The 21,753-nt window shown below is 44.5% G+C and overlaps 1 protein-coding gene across 9 annotated transcripts in view; it reads right to left on the reverse strand.

Moving 5' to 3' along the window:
• LPP (LIM domain containing preferred translocation partner in lipoma) overlaps window positions 1–21,753 on the reverse strand; it is a 353,102-nt gene that overhangs the window by 271,111 nt on the left and 60,238 nt on the right. For 8 of the 9 annotated variants that reach the window (XR_010611484.1, XM_065674286.1, XM_065674285.1 and 5 more), the window contains exon 3: window positions 9,698–9,797. The gene's annotated coding sequence lies outside the window, so the exon portion shown is untranslated. Of the gene's footprint in view, window positions 1–9,697; window positions 9,798–16,252; window positions 16,289–21,753 lie in introns of those variants that run through there. The other variant, XM_065674289.1, reaches the window with a different exon arrangement.

Below are 21,753 nucleotides of genomic sequence, written 5' to 3' on the forward strand. Positions count from 1 at the left end.
ACTCCAATCTGCAAGAGGCACAGCTGGGAATGGGAGCTTGGTGCATGGCTGCGTGAGAAACAGAAAGCAGCTATGTTGGTCTGCACAGCACTGTTTGCTAAGTGAAACAAACAAACAAAAAAAGAAATTAAAAAACTGCAGCAATTTAAAACCACAACGAAGAACTTACTGGACTGCTCCTGCACACTTGCTCAGAAATGCATATATTCTGTACAGTGATATGTTCTGACAGCCTGGGGCTCTGACACACTTTCTATGGCAATGTCCTAATGTTAGAAAAATTTGGTCATAAGCTAAAAATGTAACAGAAATAGCATAGGATCATAAGTTACCAGTTGAGTCAGAACTTGACCTGCTACATGAATTTTATACAATTTTACTCTTTACCAAGGAAAAAAAAAAAAGTCCACCACACATCACACTGGGTTTGCTTCTGTCATCACACATGAAGACAAATAAGCATTTGCAGGGGGCAGAAACGTCACTCAAAATGGCAAAATTCATAGAATCGTAGAATCATTTGAGTTGGAGCCTTGGGCAGGCTGTTCCAGTGCCTCATCACTCTCACAGTACAGAACTTCTTCCTTATAGCTAACCTGAACTTCCCCTTTTTAACCCATTAGCCCTTGTCCTATTGCTATGGTCCCTGACGAAGAGTCCCTCTCCGGCATCCTTGTAGGCCCCCTTGAAATCAATCCGTAAGAAAAGAAAGGACACAGATCCCCTCACAGACCACAGTCGTGTGCGTAGTAAGCCCTTCACTAACATCACAGCCCCTCTGCCTACAAGCTCCAGTGGAGTCCTCTATCAGAAGCCCAGGGATGATGATGGGACAGTACCTGGTAGCACAGCGGCAGAATTCCGAGGAATCTGAGGTGTGCAATGGAGTCTTCAGCATAAATACATTTTATTTGTAGTCTGTACTTGTAAATCATTTGTAAATAATTAACAGACAGCATAAGCATGTAACAGAACAGAGTCGCAGGTGTTAGCAAAAGAAAACTGCTATAAATGGATATGTCACGGTAATAAGCCGCCTGTTCACCTGTTGTGTGCTGTAGAAATTAATTAAACAATTTAGTTTTCTTAAATTAACCCCTGACACCCAGAACCTCACTAGAAAGCACAGCTGTATTCCTTCTCTGTTACTTATGACCGTAAGTTTTCCTCCTTGCACACCTGGGGCAGTCTTTAAATGAAGTAACCATGAATTGCCTCAGACTCCTGCTTGCTGGGTAGAGCCCTGGGGCAACGCACGGGGCCCATTCATCCACCCAGCAGAGGTAAGGGCCATGGAAGCAAAAAGCCTTGTCCCAGCATCCTGTTGAGAGCTGCTGAACTCCCTGACTGCAGCAGCAGGAAAGGATTTGTAAAGTATGAACACACAAAGGTAGCAGAGAACGCAGAGCAGCAGAAATTCTCCTGACAGGCATCACACTGCAAGGAAGCCAGCTCTGCGACTGGAGCTCACCATGCTCCTTGAAACACCAGAGATACTTGGCATCACAACATCTTAGCCACAAACACGCAGCTGCTTGAAGGGCAACAGGCAGAAGCCTGCTAAAATGACGAGGACAGAGGAAAGGATGAGTCCTCAGAGAAAAGTGGATGACTAAAAGGTTATTCAATCCAAAGCTGCACACCAAGGAAAGCAAATTGTCAGCATCTTGCAATTGTTCACTGGATGCCCCTCAGAAAACATACAGATCCTGGCTCATCTGCACCTCTGCCTGGAAACAAAATCCAAAAGGGCCTTTTTCTGACAACCTCAAAATGTCTAAAGCTCATTTTTTTTTTGTTTTGGTTTTGAACACAGTAATACACAAGCAATGAATTCTTGGTTATTTTTTTTTTTTTCTTTTTTTTTTTCAAAGTAGAGCTCCCATAAGCTTAAAAGTAAATGGGAGCGCTTTGCTTCCTGGGGTATGTTACTGGAACATTTTTCTAGCACCTAATAAAACATTGTTTGGTTGATACTAACCACTAAAATATGCGTTTCAACTCATGTAATGTTCCCTGTGAAATTTGCCTTTTTGCTCCATGAAAAAAAGGGCACTGAAAGGAATCCTGCAGCCATAAGGATCTCACTTATTTCATGGAAGTATCATTTTAAAAGCCTCACAACATGATCAAAGCACTGTTGAGAACAGATGTTGCAGCCTTTACAAATTCCAGCATAAGTATTTTTATGACATTTATCACTGCTAAATTCTTTCAATCAATTTTTTTTCCATGCAAGAAGCATGCAGGCACTTTCCTCCTTGACAAAGATGTGTTCACACATGGCCTCAGCTCCAGCCACTGACCCTCTCCTCCCGTCATGCCTCCCCATCCACCATGAACAAGAGCTGTGTGGTTTCCCCAGCAGCTGTGGTGGCAGGCAGCCTCAAGCAGCGCTGGTCCTGCAGAGCTGGACGTGGTGCTCACCACTTCACAAGAAGAATTCAGTGTAGGACCTCCTGTGTCATGTAGTAGTCAGACTCTGGCTCTCAGCTGACTGTTCATACAGAACCTTTCCCAGAAACCTCATTTTAGCTCTACTAGCTTGTACCTACTTTGACATGAGACTACAGTCTCCAAAGCCCTCTATAATGTTTCTTCTTCTTGACCAAGGCGCACACCATCACCATCCCTCTAGATCACACCAACCCACCATTGCCATAGCAAGCCCTGAGCAACATCCCCCAACCCTGCTTTGAGTGAGGGATTGCTTAAGACACCTGCAAGGTCCCTTCTACCTAAACTGTTGGAGAATTATAGCTCTCAGGTGGGAGCCACATGGAAATGCCCTCAATCACATCAACACCCAATAAAGCACCTTCCCTGGTCTCCCAGCTACTCCTATGGATTTGGGAACCACCTGCCTGTGCACAGGACCTAGAATGGTACTTCCCTGGCAGGAGAAGACGCTCCTGATAACCTAGCTATAAGGCCAGATGTAAGCAGAAGATGCTCAGGTAGCTAATGCATTGAACACTACTAAAGCCAGACAAGCAGTGCCATGAGGACCAATAGTGGGGACCTGGAGGACTGCAAAGGAGCCTGCTTGTTCTTGGGAGAGCAGCAACCAGTCCTGGAGGTAACCACAGAGGCAGAGAGGACATATTTCAACTGCAATTCAAATCACAGGCATACTTCCACTGAGCAAAGTTCCTGGGAAGTTTAGCTCTCCACAGTCAGTTTCTGTGTATTCATCTTCCCAGGAGCATCACCAAGCTCTCTGGTTGACAAAGTCTAAATACTGTGCAATACTAGGCAGTTTCATGAGTGAGCTGTGCATTAATGCAATAATCACAACTACCCAAGAATCTGAAACATACAGTTTATCTCTGAAGAATAACATAGGGTTTTTATCCCCCCAAAATGGGATGTGAAACAACCAGCTAATTTCAAATTTCATATATTCACAGAAGAGGGTGGTTGTGAGAAGGACCCCACAATCACATCACTTCTCTAATACATGCCCAGTTTAGTTTCACGTGTTTCCATGCCTCCCTTCCCAATTCCTACAACCTGCTTGCACATCCTGTTTCACTATGAACACAAGCTTCACTTCTCATGGGGTGAGCTTAGATAACAATCAAAATAGGAGCAAAACAACCAGACAAGTTTACCCCTCTTGCTCATTCAGGCCTGATCCCAAACGAGGTATTTTCAGGACCGTGGCAGATCCTCACCATGGGTACTTGGTACCACCAAAATGGCAGAGAGACAGGTCAACCATGAGTCATCTATCAAGAAGATGGGAGAGTGACCTCTAAAAAAGGAGCACAAGGCAGAGAAGGTCTCCCAGAACAAAGAAGGACAAGGAAAACATGTAAGAGGAGAGATTTCAGGTCATGTGGAGAAGAATAGGGATGCTGGAGGTGAGCACAGGTCTGAGGAACAACAAGAACAACTGAACGTAACAATCTGAAGAACATAAGTAGAAGTGGAAGGGTGCTGGAGGAGCAAACTCAGGTGGAGGTGAGAGGTCTGAAAAAAGCCTCCACCAGCAAAGGAATCACAAGCAGCCACAGCAACAGGTCTTCCTCTCACCAAATGCTTGTGCTTTTCCCAATGGACCTCTAAGGACTTCTTATGTTGTTTAAAACTCATTTACTTCTTCATTTACAAAGCACAACTTTGTATTTTCAATGCACACTACGAAATTGCCTTCAGAATGCAGTTTGCTGAAAAGTAATACACACACCTGAAATCTTGCTGTGCTGGCAACAGGAACTTTCTGTGTGTGTGCACACATGCATATATGTGCACAAGCAGGTGTACATGCACAAACACACCTGCATTCATGTCTACACTACACCTTTTCTGGAAAACGACTGTTCCCCTAAGTGTCCCCAAAGGAAGAGCAGAAACAGAGTGTGCAGCACTATCACACAGTCACACCATGCTCTTCTGCTATAACCTCAGAAACAACCAGCAACAACACAAAAGTCCTGCAGATCCCATCCGGCCCCTCTCCTTGTCTGTGGGCACATCGTCTCCAAGGCACATAGAGCTGCATCACCTGCTGGGCTGGAGCCACCACTGGGACACAAGGCTGGGCCACTCCTACCCTTGCACTGGTTGGATGACAGTGCCATTGCTTAGGAGGAGGACAGTGTCTTTGGAGCCTGTAATGCAATGAGGGGATTTTAAAAGGGTGCTCAAGACAGCATCAGGACTTATCAAAATTGTTCTGCTGAGTTATTACGGTCACAACCCTGCTCCAGACCTGAGATGTTTCATTATCTCATCTTCCCACTCCAAGTGAATTTGCTGAGTGATTTTAAGAAACAGAAAAAGGCTGTGACCAATTTTCAGGCCTTCTGCTTTAGCCATTAAAACAAGACCAAAAAAAAAAAAGCTACAACATTTCAGTCTTGTTTTTCTAAATAAAAATAATGTATAGTCCTAACTTGATAATAAATATGCTCAAAAGCTGTCCTTAAGTAAAAGCTTTTGATAACAAATTGCCTGTGCTAACTGCTATTTTACTGTTGAATTTTTTATTGTTGCTTAAGCACTGCAATTATGCTAATAAGCCTGAGAGGATGGTACACTAAAGCATTGAATGTGACAGATATAATACTCAATAAAATGTTAATCTTACCTGAAAATTGGAATCAAACAGCCTTATTAGTATTTATGGATATGGCATCTCCAACATGTTTCTTAAGAGGAATATATATATGCAATAGATATTTCGAAATATACCCTGCTATTTTTCATGCCTCCATACGACTTAATTCAAGGTGGTGATTACCCCTGCTGCTAATTGCCATTCCCTTTTGGAATAAGAAAAAAGAACATCAGCATCTGGGCCATGCAAAAACTCCTGCATATTGGAGGGCTTTTCCCCTTGGCATCTCAAGGATGGCAGCTATCCATAGAGATGGAGACACATCTCCCCAGCCCATGGTAGGGCCACTAGGCTTGGCAGAGTGCAGCAGCACACAGTCAAGGCACTGCTGTGCAACCCTCAGTCAGTCATCTTTTGTCTTTTTTACGTGCAAGCCAGGTACAACCAGCACAGACTTAAGTTATTTACAGGTGCTGGAGAAATGCCTTTTAGATTTTAAGATGGGACCAAACACTAATTTATTTATTTTATTTTTAAAGTTTTTGGCTGATGCTAACAAATAACCAGACCCATCTGTTTCACAACAAGTTACAGCACTGCAGGGTTGGATTTGGAGCGATGGGCTGTTGCAGTGGACCAGTCAGTGAGGTGCCGCATGACTTTCCACAAGTTGCATTGCATTTTGCACTGTTATTTCACCACCCAGTCCCAGTCTGCTTTCTCAATTGATAATTTTTTTTTTTTTTTTTTTTTTTTTTCCAGGAAACAAGCTGCCTTTCACCACATTTAGGTTTTGGGGATTTTTTTTGCCTAACCTATGGGTCTCAGACCTAACCTCAGGGCTCCACTGCTATGCACTTTCCTGTGGGTAAAGCAAGTGGTCTTCAACACCTTTACTTTCTCATCTATGAAAGGAAAAGAAACCCCAAAACTCAGAAGAGCCACATGCTCATGACAAACTATATTTACATCCATGACCAGGCACTGCAGGAAGACCATTTCTACACAAGATGTGTTTTTCTACACATTTCTACCAATTTGTAGAAATTCTACAAGTCTACCAATTGTATAATTACTACACAAGACTGATGTGGTTTTCAAACACTGTAGATTAATGCTTAAAGAGTAGCTACTGGCACCCAGCTTCACTCCTCATGCTGTCCTCACTCACAGAAGTCAATTCTGCCGACAGGATAGCAGAAACATCGATAATCACCGTTATACTCTGACAGACAAGGAAGATTCTTGCCACCAGATGCTGCAAGCCTCCTTGGTGGCAAACATTACATGGGAGACATCTAGGAACTGTTCTGGTGAACAATCACAGCACGGAAAACTGAGCCATAAATGTGGGATTCCCAAAGCACCTAAAGATCACAAGGAACCCACAGGGCACCACTCACAATGAACCAGGATGCAGTAGGACTTTCTTAAGCAATGTGTCCCAATGCATACTGGCTTACTATCAGAGTGCAAGGATGGAAACAGGACTGCTTTGCAGGACACAAAGAATACTGTCAATTGGCTGAGCTTGCACCTCAGTGAGCCAGCAGATGCAACAGGGACTCCAAGATAGTTCCAGCACAAGATGCCAGATGCCAAATCTTCAGGTGCAGCCAGCAAGGCAACCACTCTCATGAAGGTGGCAGGACTCATTTCTGCCATGTTAAGTGATTCTTGTCATTATTTTCAATCCTGCAGGGAAATCTAATTTGACATTTGGCATAAGGTTTTCTTTTGCTAAATAGCCATGTTTGAATGTTTATACTGATATGTATATCTACGGGTATTCTTTGGAAATAATCTTACCCTGACCAGTCCAAAAGGTCAGAAACATAAAAAATAACAACAGTAAAAAAAGCACAAGGCTGGAAAACCATCACTGCCATTGGCATTACACCTCAACTTATTAACCGTCCTTGCAATGAGGTGAACTGCAAGGTTTTGGATTTATTTGATTGATTGAGATCAAAAGATCGGGGGCACACAGTAAATTGTATCTTTCCATGAACGTATTCTGCTTTCAAGATTTGAGCAGATACTTGCAGGAAAGAAAACCACACATAAACTTGTACGAAAGTGACTTCAAAAAGGCATCCCCTTACTTCTCTCTTGACACCATCTGCATTTCCTAAAGCTATCTGAAAGTTTCTTCCATGTTCTTGTACCCTTGGAACACAACAGTTTACCTCTGCTAAATAGAAGATGATAATGAACAAGAAGACACTAGCATAACTCCAGGGGAGACACCATGTGCTGACATTAAAGATGAAAGGTAAATATTAGGGAAACCAAACGAATCTCGAAGTCCAACAGGAGGTTGAAGAACTTTCCATTGAATTGCAGGTGTCTCACTATCCTTCTTAATTGGACCACAGAAGATGAAACATCTGAACCCCGTTCCTCTCATGATGATGGCTCAGGGGCTGCCTGAGCCCAAGACAGGTTTGTTATCTGCAGCTCCCAGGAGAGTGAGGGAGAAGCAAGGGAAATAAATGAGCAGACATCTTCAGGACATAATTTCAAGACCCATCTGGTGAGACAGCATTTTTGAACACAGGAAATGCCTGCTGTGTTTGCTGTCAAGACAGGACAAAGAAACACAATGGAGAGCAGGAACAGAAAAACAAAAAACAAAACAAAAAAAAAAAAACAAAAAAAAAAGAAAAAAAAAGAAAAGAAAAGAAAAGAAAAACAGAATTTCCATTTTACAGGCCCCTGGAAACAGAGAGGAAAAATAATCATTTGCTTCCTTTCTCTGTTCCATGTTATCTGTATTTGGGTCAGGATACCTGTATCAGTAGCACTATGTTCTCATGTCATAATAAAGTAGATGGGGTTACCCACCTGAGAGTAAGAGTAAAGGCCTTACATGAATCACAGAAAAGACAAAAACTCCCAGGAACTTGTTAAAAAGGATCCAGAATTGACACAACCTCCTGCTTTTATCACAAGTTTACATTACTGTGGTGGGTTGACCCTGGCTAAACACCAGGTGCTCACCAAAGCTGCACTATTGCTCCCCTCCTCAGCTAGACAAGGGAGAGAAAGTATAACAAAAGGCTCATAGGTTGAGATAAGGCCAGGGAGAGATCACTCAGCAATTACTGTCATGGGCAAAACAGAGTCAACTTGGGCAAATTAGTTTATTACCAATCAAATCAGAGTAGGATAATGAGAAATAAAACTAAATCTGAAAAACACCTTCCATCCATCCCTCCCTTCCTCCAAGGCTCAGCTTCACACCTGATCTTCTCTGCCTCCTCCCCGTCAGAAGCACAGGAGGACAGGGAATGATGGTTGCGGTCAGTTCAACGCATATTGTCACTGCTGCTCCTTCCTCCTCAGGGTTGGACTCCTCACACTCTCCTCCTGCTCAGACAGGGGTCCCTTCCATGGCAGACAGCTCCTCACAAGCTTCTCCATTGTGAGTCCTTCCCATGGGCTGTAGTTCTTTACAACCTGCTCCAGTGTGGGCTCCTCTTTCAATGGGGCCATAAGTCCTGCCAGGACCCTGGTCCAGCACAGGTTTCCCACAGGGTCACAGCCTCCTTCAGGCATCCCCCTGCCCCAGCTTGGGGTCCTCCATCAGCTGCAGGTGGATATCTGCTCCACTGTGGACCTTCATGGGCTGCAGAGGCACAGCCTGCCTCAGCATGGGCTGCAGAGGAATCTCTGCTCTGGCACCTAGAGTACATCCCTTCCTCCTTCTTCCCTCACCTTGGTTTCTCTCATCCCTCCAGCTGTAATTACTCCCACACTGTAACTTTTTCTCCCTTCTTAAAGATATTATCCCAGAGGCACTGCCACCACCACTGATGGGCTCAGTCTTGGCCAGCAGTAGGGCCATCTTGGAACCAGCTGACATTGGCTCCATCAGATACAGGGGAAACTTCTAGCAGCTTCCCACATAAGCTGTGAGAAGAGACCCTGTAGCATTCCTGCTACCAAAACCTTGCCACATAAACCCAATACAGTTACATGCCAGCAGCTGTGAATTAACCTCCTTTTCTGTAAGCTTACACTTCCCTCCAAAAGAACATCACCTTTCAGGTAACAAAGACACTAAACACCAACGTTAATTGCTGTTTCATCAGGCCATCATCAGACCAGGCAGCTCCTTCTGCACAAACACATTGAGCTTTACCTTTTACCTTATCAGTTTTGAATAAGGTCGAGATAAGAATTTCAGGTGCTCCCATATCTAACCATTGATGAGTTAAGGACTCTCCAGAAGTCATCGAGTCCATTTCTTCGCCACACTGTAGGACTGGTTTTCCTAAAAGCATGTCTGCCAGAGTTTTTCCATCTTGTTCATAAACCTTTCAAACGACTGAAACTGCGTAAGATCCTCAGGCAATCCACTATTTTTAATAATGCTCAGCTATTTTTAATGCAGAATATAATTTACTAATGTCTCTTCTAAATTTCTCTTCCTCAAACTTAAGCTCATAATTTGTCTTATTTAGAGTGGGCAGATTTACAATTTACTCCCTCTCTCCATGATAAGCTGACTATTTCCAAAATTTACAAGCTGAGGCACCAGTGTGGTTTCCTCTCTCTCTGCCATGCTGCTTCTGCTCAAAGCATGTTCTTAATCTTGTGTCTCTGCATGTGTATTTCTTTTCTTACCCTGAGAGAACAGGCAGCTAGGATATCACAAGGCTGTTTCAAGAGAAGACGTTCAAATCCAAAGGCTGATGCGTTCAGGCACACCCAGTAATAAAGTAATCTGAAACAAGAAGAAGATTTGTCATTAGCATGGTAAGCAGAGCATCCAGTAGTAAAGAAAACCCAACAACACTGAAGTGCAATTTCTTCCACACCATTATTTAACATTCAAACAGATCTTCAAAAGTAACATCAATGACTGTGAGACACATTGTGCACCACCACTCAAACTTGGCCACAATCTCTGACAACCCCCATAAGGGTTTGATAAATCTGTGTTCTATGAATCAAAGTGCTCACTAACTTCAAAGAATGTTCTGCCAAGGTATAAGCAATACCCAGCACATATCAAAATCAGATGGCCCTGACTCCAAAGCTTATTGACTGAGACACAGGACAAATCTTGATGTTGCTACTGATGACTTTATTTACAGTGTCACTTAAACTAACAGAGGCAAGACTTCTAGTCTACTGTGAAATTTGTGTGTGTAATTACGGGATAGACCCAGAGGAGAAACGTCAGGTCTGACGAAAGACTGAGTAACTTTTGTTTTCACAACATAGGCCTTACCTCCTGATCTTCAGGATGTTTTACCTATCAAAAAGAAATCTTTCTCCCAAAAACCAAGGGTATCACCAAGGGTTTGGTGATAGTGGAGAAAGAATAAAGAAAGGATTTACGTTAACAGTGCTTGGAAACACAGAGCAGAGCTCTGAACAACAAACATACCCAAATTTCATAAGAGAGAACAAGCAACAAGGGAGAAGAGCAATAACACATTTGCCATCCTACTTTTGGAGGCTCTCAGAAAAACAGAACTAGATGGTAACAGGCATTTTGCCACAACAGCATCTTTCACCATTCGATCACCTTTTGCATCACCATATCCTCTAAATTCCTGTCTCTCCTTGGCAGGGGCTGCTGCTAGCCCCAAAGCATCAAGTGGCTTTGTTACAAATATGCCTTTTCCAAGGACTGAAGCCAAGAAACACTCAACTTGCCACCTGCTATGAAAACAAGATGCGTGTTGCACATCTAAGGATATGCCAGTGCAACAACTCAAGGTCTTCTCTCTTGTATGCACCATCCAACTACCTCGTTTGCTACTTTTTTTTTTTTTTTTAACTTTGTAATCCTCAGCTGCCCTGGGATTTTGCTTTCCTTGGGCTTTTCCACTTTTACCAATGCTAACACAGCCAGCCCAACTGCTGTCAGCACAGGAAGGTGACATGCTCCTATTTAGAACAGATTTGATAACAGAAGTGCTGTTTCAAGGCTAACGAGAAATACCTGCACCAATAATGTCCCTACAGCAGCACACAATAGCTGAGGAGACTGAGCAATAAATGCCTGTTATTGAAGATGAAGAATTTAAAGTAATTTCAAAATGTATGGTGGCTAACTAATAAAAAAGTTCAAATGCATGCCCATCTTTAAGAGTAAAAGTAGCTCCAAGGACTTCCACAAGATTATCTGCAGCATCAGACATGCTACCTCCTAAAATACTAGAGAGATAAGGATGTTTAGCAAGGGACAGAGATACAAGGAGTGCTTCCACCAAGAAAACACACCTGTTTTTCTATCTGAATTAAGACTGCTGTTGAAAACCATGGAGTAGCATTGAATGGTAGCCCAGAACAGGGAGCCAAGACAACTACCAGATGCAATTGAAACTGCCAAAGGATTAAGTTAGGTCAAATGTAATTACACAAACTGGAACCTGGCCAGGATACTGGTTGGTTTAAGAAAATTAAAAGAGGTGTTCAAAAGTTTCAGAGATGGAGTCCTCCTCCTGTTAATTATTTGGTGAGTCAGTCACTGAAGTCTCAGCATTCTGGGAGGCTGTCTGAAAAAGGGGAAAAAATGAGGCATAAACTTGAAAGGCATTAGAAGTGATTAGCAAAAGCCTTTGTTCTCCATGGCAATCCTCACTGAACTAGTGCGTGAAAGCCTTTCATGTTCATGCTGAAAAATGGCCTTCCTTCCTTTGATACTTCTGGGAGGAAGCACTGAAATTTACAAATATCCCACTGTCAAAAGTTACAGACAACAGTCGAAGAACTTCTACATCTCCCAGCCAGGTTGTACCTTCCTCTAAACCCAGCTCTCAAGCAAGCAGAGCTCCTGCTAAAGGGAGGAATGCAAACAAGGACACATGGAAGCTCACTGAGATCTAGAGCAGAACCTACTCTACTTGCTACTGGTTTATGAAAGCCAGGTCATGTGGAAAAGAAGCTTGCAACCATATGGGTCCATGGCCTCCTCAGCTTCATTCAGTTTTCAGAAGACGGGGAACATGAAAGGCAAGCAATGGTAAGGAGACAAGAAAGGATGCTTCATGGGCTGGTAGCTGAGTGTCACTCTGATTAAAGATTAAGTCCTGTTCATGCCTCTGCCATAAACCTCCTGAGCAATAAAAGGAATGTCACATATATATGTCCAATATATTTATTGCTGTGCCTTTTCTGGCTAACTAAAAACACAGAAAGACCATGTCCAGAAGAGAAGAGAACTAGCTGTAATGAACTGAGATTCTCCGTTCAATCTCTAATTGCAACTTGTGCTATAACCATGTATAGCACTACAAAACACAAACTGTTCTGAAAAAAAACAGGCGTTGTAAGTCTCAATTTTGGCACCTGAAAGTAGTAGATGCCTTTGCTACATCTGCATCTGAAAATTATCATTAGAGGTGCATTCATTACTGTCTTTGAAGCAGTTGGATGCAACAATAAAAGCAGTACTGAATTGGAGATTAACCTTTTTGGGTACCTTCTTCAGCCAGATGTTCAGATGATGGTTTATTTAATGCACATTAAACAAACCAATTTTTGACTGATGTGGTAAAAAAAACCCAACCAAACCACAAAAAAAAAAAAAAAAAAAAACCAAAACAAAACCAAACCAACCAAACCCCAAAACCAGAAACCCACCAGGCACATTGTGTCACTCTCAACGCAACAGCAGGTGAACACACACTGAAGCCTCTGCCATACTGATTTCATGCACTTTTTTTTTTTTTCCTTTTCAGAAAACAAGCCAGGGAAAGGCAGACATTTCACAGCACAGGTTGGTGCAATTTGGGCTAATGGCCTAAGCATAGATGCAAGCAGCAGCTTGCTTCTCTTCATGTGGAATAGTCAATGGGACAAGTTCTGGTGGGACAACTGCTACCATGGCACACCTTGCCCCAGCCCAGCAACATCTCCCTCAGTGGCTCTGTAATGAATGGGCAAGAACTAAGAGCACAGGAGAAAGCCTGCGATGTCTTTCAATGGTGTGCGAAAACCAGGGGCAAGCAACGATGGAAAAAGGTTGTGTTCTCTGCTGATGATACGCAAGCTGTTGCTCTTCCAAAATGTGGTCAAATGCTCTTCCAGACAGCAAAACCACAAACGCCCTAAACCCTTCATCCCTGGCACTCCTCTGACATGGCAAGTCACTTCCTTGGAGTCCTCAGGCACCACAGAGACAGCAAGGACAAAGACTTCTTTTATGAACAGAAGCAAAGTGGTACTGCAGTTCTTCCCATTCTTTCCAAACACCTTTTAACCAAGCCTCCTCTGAAGCAGGTCCACTGCTTTAACTGGAAACACCTGCAAAAAGAGGTTCTGACAGAAGCAGAGACCTAACATGTGAAAACAGAGCCAAACTGGTACAAGTCACTACTACACAATAAGTAGCAGTATTATAATGTTTTTTTGAGTTTAAAATATTCAGCAAGGTCAGCACACTTATCTCCAGGCCTGTAAATGACTCGTCAACAGCATTATGCCAAAGGCAGCCACCTCACCCGTGCTGGGTCTCTCCAGCAGAGCCACCAGCAGATCCCAGCCCCAAGCACCCTAATTAGCAAAAGGTAGAGAGGGTGCTTAACAGCAGTGTCAATGCCTTGAACAGCGGCATTAGGATGAAAAGCTGCGCAGTGCATCACCATGGCCAGAAGCACTCTCCTGGCTCCTCAATGCACACCATCACTGTACCTCATGCAGGCACTGTTGCAAGTAAGGAGAAAGGTACAGGACTAATGCTACGGAGACCACAAGGAATGTATTTTTCAGCATGCCCAACCACACCAGGCCAACCCAGCAGAGGCTGGGGAGAGCAGGGCAGCCTAAAGGGTTTCATGCCAAAGAGGGACCCACTGCTGAGAAAAACAGGTAGCCAAGGTAGCCAGACTGTACAGGAGGAGGTCTCCCTGCAGTGGCAGCAGTGATTAACTGTTACTAATAATGGCCTCTAGTGCTTGAAATGGAGCACAAGGAAATGGCATGGAAAGGACTAATGCCAAGCAATAATAAGACAGAGTCAGGGTTGTTGCTCAAGTAAGAAGGCTTTTTGACCTAGGCTACTCGTTAGGACAAAAAAAGAAAGGAAGTTTCCATATGCAGGGACATCCTGTTCACTGTATTAAACTAAAGGGATGACTCAAGAGGGAACAGCTTTCAGTAGGCAGTGGGGGGAAAATCAATTTCAGGTTGCTACGGACAACTGGGCTGTCTCCTGTAAACTAAATCGGATTCAGTTCTATGAACCTGAATACTAAACATTTCCCTAAATACAACACACACACACTCCAAATAAATGAATACCATAAAATACAGACTTGTGTCATCTCCCAGCTTTTTTGCTGATCTAAGGACGTGCTCAAACCTGCTAATTATTGCAAAATACAGGACTAGAGTTTTGGCTCAGCAGTGGCATTCTGTCAGCTCAACACTGACTACTGCCTTACAGGGAAAAGATATTTAATGGCAGGGTGGCATTTGGCAAAAGGAACCAGAGCAGTGCCCAGATTCACTTCGCTCTGGGCCCTTTCATGTGCTCTAGGCTTGCTGCAGGATCTAAAAATTGTTCTGCTGATCCAGGCTCAGCTAGCAAGGGCCAGAGAAAGCTAGCAAGGGCCTAGGGATTTCAAGCACATCCTGTCCTAGCTTCGTCAAGCATGATGTAGATGGTCCTTCACCATGAGGGTGATGAGGCGCTGTCACAGGTTGCTCAGAGAAGCTATGGCTGCCCTGTCCCTAGCAGTGCTCAAGGCCAGGTTGGATGGGACTTTGAGCAACCTGGTGTAGTGGAAGGTGTCCCTGCCCATGGCAGGGGGGCGGGATCTTTAAGGTCCCTTCCAACCCAAACCATTCTGTGATTCTATGATAATGGATGCAGGCAGTGTAACCTGTCTGGTCCTTGAATAGTCCGAATAGAAACAACACCATCCAGCTGAGCAGCTGACCTGTGGTCACAGCAGCCAAGTAGGAACCTTACATAGACACTGGGAACAACACAGTGGCCATGGTTCGACAGCTGTCCTCTTCCCATACCTCAACACTGGAATAATTTCTAACAGGTTTTAAGCACCATCTCCACTTCCTGCAGCAAGTAAAGATGTATGGGCACAGGGCTGCATCACTTCCGCACCTGTGGGATGTTCTCCTCCAGCACACGCTTCATCAGTAGCCTACAGCAGAGATCCCCTCAGCAAACCAGAAATCCCCCAGTCCTCACACTCCCCAGAGCGAGAAGGGCAGGGAGCAATGGCAGCCGTGGGAGCCTCACCACCTCTTTGTGCTGGGCACGTTAATCCCTGTAGTCCTTGGGAGCCAGGGGAACTGGGAGCTTAGAAGGAACATTTAAGAAAGCAGAACTACCACTTGGCAAAGATCACAGCCACTGGCCAGGAGCTGCACCAGGCTTTTCACAGGTTGGAAGTAAGAAAATTAAATCAAGGCTGGGAGGAGTTGACCCCCCATGAAATACAGAAATCAGGCAAGGGATGACTGTGCTCCATGTGTGCTAGCATTCTCTGTGGCACAGCCTCTGGCATGATACTGAGCTGGAGCTGCACAGTTAGTTATGTTCCTATCATCATATTTAGCTCAGCATCCTTCTGCATCATGGGTGGATCCAGGTGACAGACATCAACCCATCATGGCAGCCCACTGAGAAAACAAAGGGTAAGAGCTGCATGCTGAACTCCAAACCTCTGGAGAAGAGGAGATGAGGCATCTGATTCTATACCATTCTGCAATAGCTGTTAAGCAGTCAAATAAATCCATCTAGATCAATCTCTCCATGAAGATAACAGGAAACATTACCATCCCATGATCATATAAGTCTTAATTTTATGGAGCAGTTGATGTTTTTCCAATGAAATGTACCATTAAAATGTAAGATTTTATTAGCAGAATCAATGATGTGCGCAGAGAAAGTCCCTCATGGCTTTAAAAAAAATCTATGAATAATTATAAAACTGATAGCAATAGAGAACATTGTGCAATTATTACAGCTGTTTTACAGGATTCTCTACTACTGATGGCCCCTACTTCTGGTAAGGCACCTTAAGGCAGTACCACAAAAAAGAAAATAAGGGAAAAAAACAACATAAGCACAGCATTCCCCTGCACTTAGAGGGTGCAAACACGACACCTGTTTTGTGTTTACTGAATTATCTTCCCCCCCACCCCAAGCAATAATTCTGGAAACAGAAACACCACAACATTTACAAAAATATTTACCAGTCACCTGGCTCTTTCTCCTTGTCCACCAGTAAAGAGTGCTTTGTTGCAATCAGGAGAGATTTACTGCCATTTAAGCCTAGCAGAAATGGAAGCAAGAGAGAAAGGCTGTGACCTTTCACCACCCACAAAATTCATGGTGGCCCTTAACCATGCACACAAATCAGGTACATGCAGCATCCAAAAACCCTCTGGAAGTAATACATGCACTGGAGACAGGAGTGGAGTCCTGAGACTCGTTTCTCCCACAAGGCTCACTGGTTTCCGATGATAAGCAGTCACAACACCCAACCTGCAGCCAGGGCTTTGTGGCCAGCCAAGTGTGGCTGCCCTCCAGCATTCCATCCAGCACTAGCTATGGAGCTGGGGTGGTTGGGATGCTTTCAGTAACCCAACTGCAAGTCCAGTACCCCAAGCACACATTATCCTCACCTTCCACAGGATGCTATGAGCATACATAATCCCCCCATTTACCAGTATCCTGCTCTCAACTGGTAGCCATCCCCCACATCAATGCAATCATAAAGAGCTCAGCCAAAACATCAAGGCACCCTAAATCCAATGCTTACCAATCCCACTGCCCAACTTCTCAGGGAGCTCTGGCTAATGTGCAAGGAGAACCATTAAGTCTTATTTATTGCAAAGTGTTAAAAGAATGCACTTACACAAACTGGTGCCAAAAATCCCAACACCTGCGAGTTCTATCCCAAATATTTTGCTTAGCATCCATACCTATCTATTCACAAGATTATAAGGTCCACTCACAGGGAAAAATGTCTGCTTCGCCTAGCTTTAAACAACCTCTGGATTTGTTTGGGGATGGATGATGGAGAATAACAAGAATACTCAACAGATGTTTTCATTAGCATAGATTTGCCATTCATTTCTCTCTCTTCTACCATCAAACTCCTCTATTACCCTCGCTGGATAATTTACAGTGCTTGTTGTAAAGTACAGTCTCCAAGAACAGAGACAGCACACACTTGATAATGCAGAAGTTCAAAGAGCTGAGCCACGCATGACCTGTAAGTAGATTGTTGCTATTTCCTCACATGTTTAAAAGGGCTTTGCCTTCATGCAGCGCTGGAACTTGTCATCATGAAAAAAACTCCTATTACAACATGGCCCAGAGGAGCTACTATTTTGGGTTCTAATAACGTACTTGGTTTTACAGGAAAGCAAGAAGGCAAGTAACATGGAACAACCCAGCTGTCAAGTAGAGAAACAGATGGGATCCTCACAAAGCTACACAGATTGCCTTAGTCAAGTGCTGTCACAGCCTATCCTCGAGATGGGAAAGCATGGTGCAGGAGGTAGATGAAAGGAACTCGTGAAATTAAGTAGCATCATTACCTCCATAAGGTCTGTGAAGAGACAATAGAGAACTGCTTTCCAGGCACTCTGATCCCAGGGCAATAAAACATGACTCAAAGTTGTTTGGTTTGCTTTTTCCCTATTTGCCTTTTGGCTGAGTGACAACTGTCCAAAATCTCCCACCTGTTTGGCCCCCACAAAACACAGAGATCATCATGGAAAGATGCACCAGGAATCACAGGTCACATCTGTGGTCTAAAGCTCTCGATTCAGGAGTGAGTGCAAACAATGGGAGGTGTCCCTGCTAGCACGGCCATGCTGGCAGGCAGGAAGCCCATGTGTGGGCAGCAACATGGCTTCCAGTCCACAATTTGGCTTCCAAACTATCTAGGAACCTACAACACCTGCCATGGTGGTTCAGCTCCTATGTCATTGAAGGAGGTGCCTTTTCACATCATGAGTCAGTGGCAAACCAGGAGATGTGATGGACTGGTCTGACCTTCCTCATTGAAACTCTCTAATAAAGGATGCTAAACCAAACCTAACAAGTCAGTGCTTCGGAAACCCTGGCACACCTGGAGATATCAGGGCCCATATCTAACAAATACAAGTCCTATACTTTGTACCTACAGTTAAAGCAGCTCTGAGCATGGCCAGCCATTCATGCCCATAGTTATTCAAACAACGAAGGCTGCACACAGAGGGAAGGCTGAAGCCAGATTATGAATGAAGAACCAGAATCGATTCCCTTATCTACCCTCCACCTCCCACTAACTGGCATATGCTATTCAGGGAAAACAGAATTTAAAGGCAGAGGCTAATGACGCAGCAGATTGATTTTTAGGGCAAGAAAATAGATGTAATGGCAGTCTACCTGCTTGCAGCTTGCCAAGTCATAGCAAGGTTCAGGACAGCCTGGCCTTGTCTCCCCTTCCTCATCCCAGCCCCTTTTCCTCCTCTGTCCCCACCAAAGAAAGAAAAAACCCTCACAGAAATTGCTTTACACAAGGCAATTAAGTGTTGCCCAGAGCCAGCTCAATGCTGGCTTCCCTCTCTCTCTAAAACAGAGCCTGAATTAATGGATGTGCAGAGGGTCCACTTTCTGGGGAAAAAGCAGATTCCGAGCTCACAGCTGGGAGGAATGCATCGTATGTCTGGTATTCACACTGTGCCCTCTTTTCCTCTTCCTTCTTTTGGCCATATAAGGAGCTGAGCACAGCAGGCCAGGCTGGGGCGCGCAGTGCTGCATGCTCAGCACTGTCAGACTTCTTTGTTTGTCTTTACTGGAAATCCAATCAATTCACCTAGGAAAAAGGCTACTGCATACAGCACAGAGCATCAGGCTCAGACATCATGCTCCTGAGACACAGGACAAAAAGAGGAGCAAGCTGAACTAGACCAGCCCAGCAAGTGCTCCTGCAGAGATGCAAGCACATGAGATACAAGCACATGCGAAGAGGCAATAGTTTTCTTAGTCACATTGGAGGAAAGGGGGGTGCTAACCTAAAAGCTCAAGGCTATTGCATCTACAGTCCCAAAGGGCTGTTTCCCAGGTTAGCAGCACTCAAGTCATATCTCCACAGGAAATAAAAGGCAACATGACCTTCACTGAATTCACTTAGAGGCAGGAGGATTATGTCCCCTCAGCCGCAGAGAAATACATCCTCTCTAACATGCACAGTTTACAAACAAGAGTGTGGGACTGCACTTTAGAGAAGCCAGTCATTGGAAATTTTTCCTAAAGTCCTCACAATCCCCAAGTTCAGTGTACTTCAGCCATTTCAACAGCAGACTGGGACTTCCATACCCCCAATGCAATTAAAATATTACAGTCTAAAAAATTAAACCTTTTTGCTATTGCTGCTTCTTCTGTAAACAAAAGGCTATTCCTGCAGGTACCCAGGACTTTTCTGGAGCAAAAAGGAAAAGAGAAAGACACACACTTTCACCAACGGCTGGAAATTCTGGATCAATACCCAGGAAGATTCTACATCAACTCCCCTTTTTCAGCCCTGTTTGGCATCAGTAAAGCAGTTCTCATTTTGTCCCACAGGAAAGTGGTGGAGAGCTGGACAACAGCTACAGGGACAGGGAAACAACGATGGTGAGATCAATCACCATCAGAGCACCGCAAACAACCACAGGAAAGAAGGAAGCCCATAAACACACTGCCAATGTCCAGACTGTCTCCAGTTCAGTCCTGGCTTTTCCTCGCATAGAGAAGACATGAAAAGATCTGCACGTCTATGGTGTTCCTAACCCTCAGTTACATTAGAGAAATGTGTTGCTTGTCTGCTTTAGTCAGCTAGGCATCAGAGTCCCAAGCAAGGCCATGATAGAGCTGCCCAGGAAGATGGGGAAACTTAAAGAGAGCAGCAACTTGGCCCACTTCCCCAAGGGTGTTGCCTTTGACCCAGGCTGGGTCTCAATGTCCTGAAGGATGATGGAAATCCTTCATAACATGCAGGTTTGCAGTCTTCTGCCTCAGATACCATCTCCTTCCCATGTCTAAAATATAAAGATTTACTTGATCCTGAAGCAGAAGGTTTGGTCTTGCTCCAAATTTTACTTCGTTCTTTTGCCAGTAGTTGTTAGCACTGAAATAATTCTTCACACACACAGAAGCATCCAGTCTGCCTTGAATCTTAGGTCACTGGCCTCAAGAGTCCCCTCTAGCAAGAAGCCCCATTCTCTGAATCACCAGCCATCAGAACCCCTTATGCTTAGTTCCAGGACCACAGCAGCAGGCAGCATCTCATGAGCAACCACACTGCCCTGTCTTCCCACCTCTGCCAAGATGTCAAGTTCCATCCCCTCCCCAGCACCTCTGGGCTGCAGTTCCCCAATGCTGCTTTCTTCCTGGAGGTCCAGTTCCACCTCCTGCCACTGCCTGCTCCCTGTGCAGAGTTCTCTGCATCAGAGAACAGGAAGGACAGTGGCCAAAAACCTCTTCATGACATCCAAATACAGTCTTCAGCCTTCACCTGTTGCATTCAGATGGAGTCAGGGATGTCCTGAAGCACCCAGTGAAGTGACATGGAGAAACACAGCTGAAACTCAGCCGGGGGAGGGGAAGATTTCTAGCTTCATTAATAACAGCCTGAAATTAAAAGCAGAGCTTATAGTGCAGCTGCAGTTCCAGCTACCCCGCTGCTTGTGTTAACAGTGTGGCTTTATTATGGTCAGGGATTAAAAACAGCTCCAACAATTAAAGGAGAAAAGGAAGAAAAAAAAAAAACAACCAAAAGAAAGAACCAATAGCAACAAAAATTAGTAAAATAAAAAATTCCTGTGGGCTGAAATGATTAAAAAAAAAAAAAAAAAAAAAGTTGTGTGGCATGAGGAGCAAGAGTGAATGCTTCCTTTCCCACTGCCAACAGGACCATGTATGTGCCCTGCCAAACGTCCCCTACCCACAGGAAGCCACCTTGTGCCCTGCAGCTCAGCACCAGCCACCATCAGTTACCCATGGGATGTCACCTCCTGCCCCAGAGTGGGTGCTCTGCGACTACCCTGCTCCAAATGGATGGCTTGGAAACTTTCCTCGCTCCCACTGCCTGAATGCTACAGCAGTAAGGGGGGAAAAAAAAAAGGAAAACAGTCCTGCAATAAACAACTACTATGCCTGGAACTTCTCAGGAAGCACCAGTCCTTGCCAAGCACCAGAGGTGGAGGGGTGAGAGGTGGGGGGGATCAGCAGGCCCACGCAGCTGCTCGCAAGAGCAGAGAGAAAGCATGCCTGCATTTCTTGGAGGTGAGCTGGTTGCCCATCAGTTCCCAAAACGCAAATCCACCTTGCCTGGCCCCAGCACCTGCCCAGAGGTGCTCTCAGCCAGGATGAGGACAAGATGAGGAGCTAATGGGAAGCCTTGGTTTATAGTGTCTCTACACAAAAGTCATTGCCTTTTGAGGGCTTGGTCACTAATACTGAGATTTGAAATTACTTTCTCCTCCTTGTAAGAATTAGAAGCAATAAATTCATAAGAAAGAAGAAAACTATCTCCCTTCTCTTTTCCCTCCTTCCTGACACAGAACATGTCCCTCTTTCTTTTCTTTGAAGCACTGGCAGCTCACCAACAGGGACAAATCTCTGCAGCCAAACCACTGACTAGGGTCAGGTTTGGCAATCAGCTGGGCTGTAAGCCCAGTCCTTCCCAGAGGTAGACACCCTCAGACCTCCACAGGGA

This window comes from Lathamus discolor, chromosome 3, assembly GCF_037157495.1.
Source record: "Lathamus discolor isolate bLatDis1 chromosome 3, bLatDis1.hap1, whole genome shotgun sequence".
Taxonomy (NCBI): Eukaryota; Metazoa; Chordata; class Aves; order Psittaciformes; family Psittacidae; genus Lathamus; species Lathamus discolor.